The sequence below is a fragment of the Lactuca serriola genome, chromosome 2 (assembly GCF_051521515.1).
Source record: "Lactuca serriola cultivar US96UC23 chromosome 2, Lser_US96UC23_V15, whole genome shotgun sequence".
NCBI classification, from domain to species: domain Eukaryota; kingdom Viridiplantae; phylum Streptophyta; class Magnoliopsida; order Asterales; family Asteraceae; genus Lactuca; species Lactuca serriola.
The window spans coordinates 153,632,162-153,641,298 of record NC_136409.1 but is presented as its reverse complement, the minus strand read 5'-3'; the positions used below and the strand labels follow the sequence as shown (position 1 = coordinate 153,641,298).

The 9,137-nt window shown below is 40.4% G+C and overlaps 1 pseudogene across 1 annotated transcript; it reads right to left on the bottom strand.

The window, feature by feature from the left end:
- Positions 1 to 7,095: 7,095 nt before the first annotated feature.
- LOC145087068 (linamarin synthase 2-like) lies at positions 7,096 to 8,886 on the bottom strand (annotated as a pseudogene). The gene is made up of 2 exons (XR_013700726.1): positions 8,309 to 8,886; positions 7,096 to 8,233 (listed from the first exon to the last, which is right to left on the bottom strand). The product of XR_013700726.1 is annotated as a linamarin synthase 2-like (transcript).
- Between the last annotated feature and the right edge of the window lie 251 nt (positions 8,887 to 9,137).

The following is a 9,137-nucleotide window of genomic DNA, read 5'->3' as shown; positions in this document are numbered from 1 at the left end:
GCCTCCCTGCTTCCGGCGACCCAAGAGAAACCCTCGCTGCTCACGACTTCATTGGCGGCAGGAGGATCGATGGCAGCTTCGAATCGACAGCAACGACGACAAGGAGCGGAGAAGAGAGAGAGAAAGAAGAACACGACATTGACAGCTTCTCTCTCGGGAATATCCTTCGACCAAACACGACAACAGAACCGACATGGGTAGCGGTGGTGATGCTTGACGACTCCAGCAATAGCGGTGGAAGGTAACTCGACAGAGAAGGGGAGGGGGTAGCGGCGCTGAAGGTGAAAGAGGGTGAAGGCAAGGTTGGCGGCTGTTCATAGCTAGGTTTAGGGTTCACGGGATGATGGGTTTTATATCCCGAGTCCCATACCATCTATCCCATATTGACAAGATTAACCCCTCATTCCCCAAATTCTTTTAAAACTAACTCATAATTTACCTTTCTAACCCTGCTCTCTATAATTCTTTTCAAATCAGGCCCGAACTTACACTTTAGCCCCTACTCCATAATATTTATGGTTTTTATATTATAGTATAATAGCTACGACCTATGATCTTGTAGCAAATTCTGTAGCGACATAGCTACGGATTTTGACTTCGTAACAAATTTCGTAGCAAGCTAGCTACAAACTTCGATATGGTAGCAAATTTTATAGCAAAATAGCTACAGATTTTGATTTCGTAACAATTTCTGTAGCAAAATAAATACAAACTTTAATCTGTAGCAACAGTTGTAGCAAAATACCTACGCCTTTTAATTCTGTAGCAAATTTCGTAGCATGATAACTACGGACTCCGATTGCGTAGCAAAATTCTGTAGTTATTAAAATATTAGCTATAGAATGCAATTACGTAGCTAATTCCGTAGCAAATATACCTACGTCTAACTAGTTTGTAGTATATTCCATAGTAGAATAGCTACGGTTTTCAATTCTGTAGCAACATTCCGTAGTTATTCGAATATTACCTACGGAATGTAATTCTGCAGCAAGTTCCGTAGCAAAATAGCTACGAGAAGCCATTCTGTAGCATAATCCGTAGCAAAATAACTACGGATTTTACTTTCGTAGCAAATTTCCGTAGTTATTTCGACTTTTTCTTGTAGTGTTTAATCTCTCAGTGTAAAGTAGCTTCGTATCGATACCTATGATACAAATAGACTGAGTGGGTCAGGTTGGGAAACCCGGTGAGCATATAAGATTTTCAACCCACAATAATACAGGTATTATATTCAATCATCAAACAATCAACCCAATTACCCATCCCCATATCTCCCTTATTTCATAAGGATTTACGCTAAGAATCGACTATCCTTCATCCATTCATTCCTCAAGATTGAGTTAAGGAATTTATCCAAAGTCCATTGCTACCAAGGTTCATACAACAGGCACTACGTCACATAGTCACCAGGGTTTATACAATAGGCACTACGTCTCATAGTCTCCAGGGTTTACTCAATAGGCCTCTCATCATTTTTATCACAAACCAACTATTTCATCTACCCATGTTATACCCAAGATATTTGTAGATAAAATATATATACAGTTTAAATCATTTTAAAACTTGTATAAATCATTCATTCAACAATCATTTAAAATAAACAAACAATACAAATACGCATAACACGTATTTTATATAAAATACTTCATATCTATGTGTAAGATGAAAGTGACTATACACTCACCTGATAAGATGATAATCGGGCAGCACTTCGTTTCTTAAAATGATTGTTTCCGATAAAACCGGGATGTTTTATTGAAAACCGGGCTCTGCGAGGTTGTAGCTTCAAAACCGAAAAGATAAATTTTTCGGGCTCTACGGGTGTAACACCGGATTCCTGGTACAATTCGTGTTTATGTATTTTTCTCATTTTGCCTTGGACTTGGCGAGTTGGAGGCCCAACTTGCCGAGTAGGAGCAATTTTGGCACGGGATTTAAGTGAGGGACTTGGCGAGTCGGGTCCCAGACTCGGCGAGTCCATGCTGGACGAGTAAAACCCTAACCCGGGTGTTTGCACCCTATTTAAACACTCTAACTTGGCTTCCCTTGTCCCTAACACTTCCAGAGAGCGGTAGAGCAAAACCCTAGCCCCTATATTGTTCTTGTGAGTGATTTTTGGCTTTGTGAAGGAAGTTTGGAGCTTAGAAGAAGAAGGAGGAGGTTGAAGAGTGCAAGGAGGGGAAGTAGATCCGAAATCTACACTGTGAGAAGCTTCCATTCAGGTAGAAAAGTTCCTACCTTGATCATTAGTTCATTAGATCCCCTTTTTGTCCCTAATTGGTGGTTTTCAAGCCCTAAAACCTCAAACTCCATGTGTTATGCTCTATGTTATGAAAGGACTTCAGATCTGGACCTTATGGACATCTTAGAAGTGTAAAGTCTCTGTGGTTGAAGTGATTGAGGTCCCTATTGAGTGTATGACCTCATAAAGAGCTTGGAATTGCCTTTTGGAGCTCATAGGGCCATGCATGCACGTAAAGTTTGCAACTTTACGTGATAAGCATGCCCTAGTAGCTTAGGTTTATGGTTTGGAACTGTTGCATGTCTCAGATTTGGTCTGTATGGGAGGAGGGTTGAAGGGACTCGGCGAGTTCCAAAGTGGACTCGGCAAGTTCTATGAAGATGGTCTTAGACTCGACGAGTTGGATGAACGACTCGACGTGTCCTATGAAGATTGCCTGGAACTCGACGAGTTGTTCTTCAAACTCGGCGAGTCATATGAACTGTTACTGAGTTAAGAAGGGTTTAAGTGTAGAAGGTCCAACCCTGCGTAGCTGCACGCGGAGTTAGCAATTTAATGTGTCGCAATAGTCCCAGAAACCCAAATCCTCAAGATGGATGCTCTGGTGAGGATTTGGAAGCGAGTAAGAGATATGCTCGTGGGACTCGATGAGTTGTTCTCGGACTCGGCGAGTCGGATGGCAAGTCGGTCTAATCGTCCCAAGAAGTGAGTTAAGGGTGACTCAGTGAGTGGGAAGAGGGACTTGATGAGTTAGTACTAGGATAGTAGGAAAGGGACTCGGCGAGTTTGTGCCATGACTCGGCGAGTCCAGTCAACTGGAAGTTGACCTTGACCAAGGAGTTGACCTTGGACCAAGGGTAGGTCAGTCATTTGACCTAAGGGTATTTATGAATCTATGTTTATGGATTTATAGCCGGAGGATTACCGGTGCAGCAGTCAGACGTCTAGCAAGCAAACTTTCAGCAGCTACTTTTCGAGGTGAGTTACATTCCAGTAGCGGTGGGTCTAAGGCCACAATGTCGGCCCACCAGTAGAAGTTGTATGTTAGATGATTGTATTTGTGATATCATCTAGGTTTGTTGCTACCTGATATGTTATATGTGATAGTAGTAGAGTTCGGTTGTTAGGACCGAAGGGTAGGTCAGACACCCCAGATATGTCTGACAATATGTGATGATATGTTTATATGCTGGCATGATATGTTATGATATGTGTGATAGTAGCAGTAGGGGGTGAAATAGTCCCCGATAGTCGGGTGAAATAGACCGACGGGTACGTCAAGCACCCCAGAACGGCTTGACCTGGGTAAGTCAGACACCCTAGAATTGTCTGACAGTACATTATGTTATGCTATGTGGTAGTAGTAGGGGGTGAAATAGTCCCTGGTAGTCGGGTGAAATAGACCGACGGGTACGTCAAGCACCCCAGAATGGCTTGACCTGGGTATGTCAAACACCCCAGAATGGTTTGACCTGGGTACATCAAACACACCAGAATGGTTTGACCTGGGTAAGGCAGGCGCCCCAAAATTGTCTGACCGTATATTGTATGGTATGTGGTATGTTGGGGGAACTCACTAAGCTTCGTGCTTACAGTTTACAGTTTTGGTTTCAGGTACCTCTTCAGCTAGGGGGAAGGAGCTGGCGCAGTAGCGGCATATCACACACACACACACTCTTGTTTTTCCGCATTATGGATTTTCTGGGATGTACTCTGACATATTATTATGATGTGGCTGGTTTTCAGACATGAAACATTACTATGAAACTTTTATATCGAAGTTTTTATGAATTGACCTACTTAAAAATGAAATTTTTGGCCTGTATTTTTGGGATGTTACAACGGGCATTTCGGGACGTGTTTCGGGTGTTGAAAATGATTCCGAGGCTTTGGGGGAAGTAAAAATAGCTAAAATATTGATTTAGGGGTGAAAAATGCCAAATCTCCAATTCTATCCAGGAAATCTCACATGCACTATTTATAGGGAAGGCTTCGGATCCGAGGGGAGCACGTGGCTCGCATGCGAGGAGGACAGATGGTTGGTGCGAGGGCGAGACACGGAGGCGAGGTGTAGAAGGTGTGTCAGAAGCTCGTAGGCAAGACGTGGCTCGCTTCGGACACGCCACGTATGCGACACCCAGAAGACTTCGGTTGGACCTCCCTTCGGTCGTATCACAATACGACACGCATCATGCATGCGAGGCTAGTACGTGGCCAATTCCGAGCGATTTATGCGAAATTCTTCAGATTTTGTGCCCAAACTTCTAAAATCAATAACTTTTGTATACGTGCTCCGTTTTTGACGTTCTTTATATGCACGCATAGGCGAAAATATATTCTACAACTTTCGTTTAGAATCCGTGGGATAATTTTAACTTTATTTTTAATATTATTATTTTTAACAGACCGAGACAGGAAAATCTGTTAAAAATTCATAACTTCTTCATCCGACGTCCATTTTCGTCAGACTTTTTACCGTTGTATTACTATTGACGAGACCTTCGATTCTCGTTTAAGTTGTGTCGGCTAAATATCGCTCGGGCTTTATTTCGAGTTTTTAGCTGTCTACTGCTATTCCGAAACTTAGAAAAATCATAACTTCCTCATACGAAGTCAAATTTTGGCGTTCTTTTGATGGACGCTCTCGGTTTAACGAACACTACGACGTGCGTTTAGATTGCTAAGGCTAAAAAACACTTTATCATAAATTCACTTTTTACGTTTCCCGGTGTCGTGCCGGTTTCGTCGCGAAACTTCGACGGACCATAACTTCTTCGTTATAACTCGGATTTCAGCGTTCTTTATATGTACGAAACCTTTGTAACATATACTATAACTTGGTTAAGATTAATCCCTATAATCTTTCATCAAAAATCATTTTTGATGCTTATTGTCTCTAAATTGATTAGCCCGGATCTACGGACGTTACAATATAATAAAGGAAACCCATCTTCAAACACGTACAAATTGGCATAGCTTCAAGGACATATACACATGGTACAACCCCAAGACGTCGTCCTCGTTGGAACCAACTTTCCCGATTGTTGGTTGGGATAAAATTGATGATGGTAACACCCTAAAATACAATTTTGTAGGTTCATTTTGAAAAAAAAGGGTTTTGACTAGTGCCCCTCCTTCCATTAAAGAAACCCGAGTCAGACTTATTCACGTCTCTAACTGCCAAATTAATGCAACTGATGTACAAGAGTATCATTAACCTAAGCACAATTTCATCAAACAGTTAGGTTTTGGTTAATAACTTGCAACTACTAATTTTAGAACTACATAAGGGTCGTGTTCGAAAAAACTAGCTGGTAGTGGGTAACGAATATCGTTTGATTCTGCAGAGTTTTGTTGAAAGCTTATTCATGTGGTTTTTGATTTTGGAGCGTTTTGTTTAGGCTAAAAGCTAAACACTTATGTCCTAAATGAAGTTTTTTCTTTTTTACGAATGTTTTCTTAAAAGTTAGAAGTCAGAAGCTCCCAAACGCTATGTGCCGAACACGCCCAAAAATGTCAAGAATCTCAATATATTCTTCATTTGGTAAAACATTTGAATAACATTTAAAGGAAGGAAATAAAAAGGCTCACACAATAACACACCTTCAATGATGATGATGACCACTTCAATTTCAACTTCAACTACAATCCAATTATTATGCTTCATGTGAACAATTTAAAGACCATGTTTTGTAGAAATTGCTAATCATTTTATCATTAAAATACAATTTCGTTGTGATTTGGCTCAATTTTTATGTCGATTTGGTAAATTGATAATCTTCAGCCATGTTTTGATCAATTATGTGATGAAGATGATATGGATTGATCGGATTGTTGTTTTTGTAGCGATCTAGAGAGATATGGTATACTAACTTGTGATTTGATGGCTTCAAAACAAAAATATGGAGGGTAAAGTCGATATGATTTGGAGTTCGATAATGTTGGCCACTACTCTTGCCCCGATGTGGTAAATGGAGGGAGGAAGACACATCGGTTCCATGGTTTTATTTTTCTTTAGCCCTAGTTTGGAGTTCAGATCAAGGGGGTGATGTCATGTCACCGTCGTTGGGGCCACATTTGTTCCATAAAATCAAGGGTTTAAATTATAGGTAGAATGAAGGGATGTGGCAACGGTGTGGTTGGATGAAGTTGTAGAAATGGAAGTTGTTAGCATATGAGACGAGGAGATGGAGGTGGAGAGATCGGCCAAAAAGGGTGCAAGACCAGGTGAGAGCAAATATGTCTATGTTGGTGTGGTATTAATAATCTGATGAGTCTATATACGTAGAATTTATAATCTACATCATACAAGTCTAAATTGTTGATGACCTACAAATCAGCTATAATACCCTTCATTACCTTTCTTAGCATGTATATTATTTTTCATTTTTAATGGTATAAAAGTCACACAATTTATTCTCTTTCAAAAAAAAAAAAGTCACAGTTTAGTTAATGCGTCATTTAAACACTAAAATCACATTTTATGGTGTTTTGATGACAATGTCCCTAATAATAAATATTAAGTTACATGATCGTGAACACTCTGGTTATGGTTATAGGGCATGTTTGGCGTAAGTTGCTAGCAATTGGCAGTTGTAGGGATGAGATTGGTTCCGGGACCGGACCAAACCCAACGAGTATTTTGCTTACTCCTAAGTGTTTGAAATCGGAACCGCAAAACAAAAAACCGAATGGGAAGTTCAAGAACCGAACTGATGAACCTATTCGATTCCAAAACAGGAAAATAGTTGTAAGCTTTTGAAATATATGGATTAAGGCTAACGATAAAATCTACTTGAAATAACTTTTAAATTATAAGATTTTTTGTTTAAATAAGAGTTTTGATTTCATACTTGCAAATGAAATTTCTTACTTCAATTATAGCTAAAAGTTTTTAAAAACTCCTTAACAAACATGTTCATTATCGCTCACACTTATTTTTGAAAACAATACATAAAAATCATAATGGACTATGAAAGTGTTTCTCTTCCCCAAACACCCGATCCAAACGAAGCATATTGAACTTATAACACGTTTCTTAAACGTGGGAAACTTCTCCCGAAAGAAGAGCCTCTTTGATAAACCGATGGAAGTTATTATATGACGAACCACCAATATCATTCGCTTCTTTTGCTTTTGTTTTCCATTCATTGGCCTTTCTTCTCATTTCCTTACCATCATTCCCCAGAAGCATTTCCTTAACAAGAACTTCAACTTCATTTCGCTTCACATCTTGATGAATCTCCATCCCAATTCCCCATTCAACACAAGAGTATCGACAATTTGTTTGTTGATCTGCGAAGAAAGGCCAACATATCAACGGAACACCTTCCGATATGCTTTCAGTCGTAGAATTCCACCCACAATGCGTTAAAAACGCACCAATCGATGGGTGGGCAAGAACCTGCTCTTGTGCGCACCAACTCACCATGAGTCCTCTATCCATTGTCTCCTTCAAGAATTCTTCAGGCAAAATCGCTGAATCCCCCATTGTCACATCTGGTCGAACCACCCATAAGAACGATTGCTTGGTATTTGCTAAACCCCATGCAAACTCAATCAGATGTTGGTCTGTCATAGTAGTCAAACTTCCATAATTGACATAGATAACAGATCTTTCCTTCTTTTGGTCTAGCCATTGCAAACATGAGGAATCTGGGTTCCATAAACTCGAATTCAGTGAGTGTAGTGGGCTATCATCTGTAATGTATTTGGCTAGTAAAGGAAGAAGGCCTATTGTATAAATGTTATGGTAATTGAATTTGGATGCAATGGCTTCCAATACTTTGTGCTCCAATGCGTTGAAAGTATTGAGGATGATCGCGGAAGCATTCAAGTTATTTTGAGCCTCCTCCCCCACGAAATCCAACATGATATCGTCGGGATCTGTTGTTCTAATGAAACTTGGAATATCTTTATAACGAATATTGCTCATTCCCGGGATCCAATCGATTGGTTTTTCCAGCGTTCCATCCGTAAGGTAGTTATCATCTAAACAGTTTAGAAACTATTAAAAAGAAAAAAAGAAGACGAAATTTAAAACATATGCACATTTAATTTGCTTACCTTTAAAAGGAACAATTCCTCTTTTGATGAACTCTCGATAATGCAAAAGACCCATGAAAGCACACGCCGAAGCAGTTCAGAACTGAACCTCCGGTATTCCAAAATCCTTAGCAGCTTTTATCGCAAATGTCATCACACCATCTCCGACGACGCAGCTGACCGGTGGGTCTCCGGCCGACGAGTTCAACTTCTGCAACAACTCTTTGAACGGAACCAAACACGTCTTTCTGATCATGTCACAAAGCATTGGTATGTCTTGAGTGGCGTCTGGATCTGAAAAAGGCATACAGTCGGGGATGGTCTCGAACCGGAAATCCGGCAAACCTTGGACGGATTCCGGGCCTTTGGAGCGGATGAGACGGTGGTGGTTGAATTCGGTGTTGACGAAGGTGATGTGGAAGCCATGGGAGTGGAGAAGCTTCGCGAGCTTCATAAAAGGGTTCAGATGGCCTTGTGCTGGGAATGGCACTAGAACTGCATGCGGTTTGTTTCTGCAACTCATTTTGGTTTAGATTGTCGAGTTTGCTAAGGAAGATGGTAACCATTAAATAAATGTTCGGCGGTCCCAACCATTAGCTACTCAGAGAATCTATAAAACTTTATGAAATTTATACATTTATTTTGGGGAAAAAAATCCTTAGTACACGAATATGTGTCAAACACCACGCTGGTCCAATGGTATTTGATGCCCAGAACAAAAATATATAATGATGCCCTATGATTGTAACTTATGTCCATACAACCACAATAAAATCATATTTGTATATTATGAACAGGGCCGGTCCAAACGTCTTGCGGGCCCATGGCGAAAAGAGAAAAATGGGCCCCT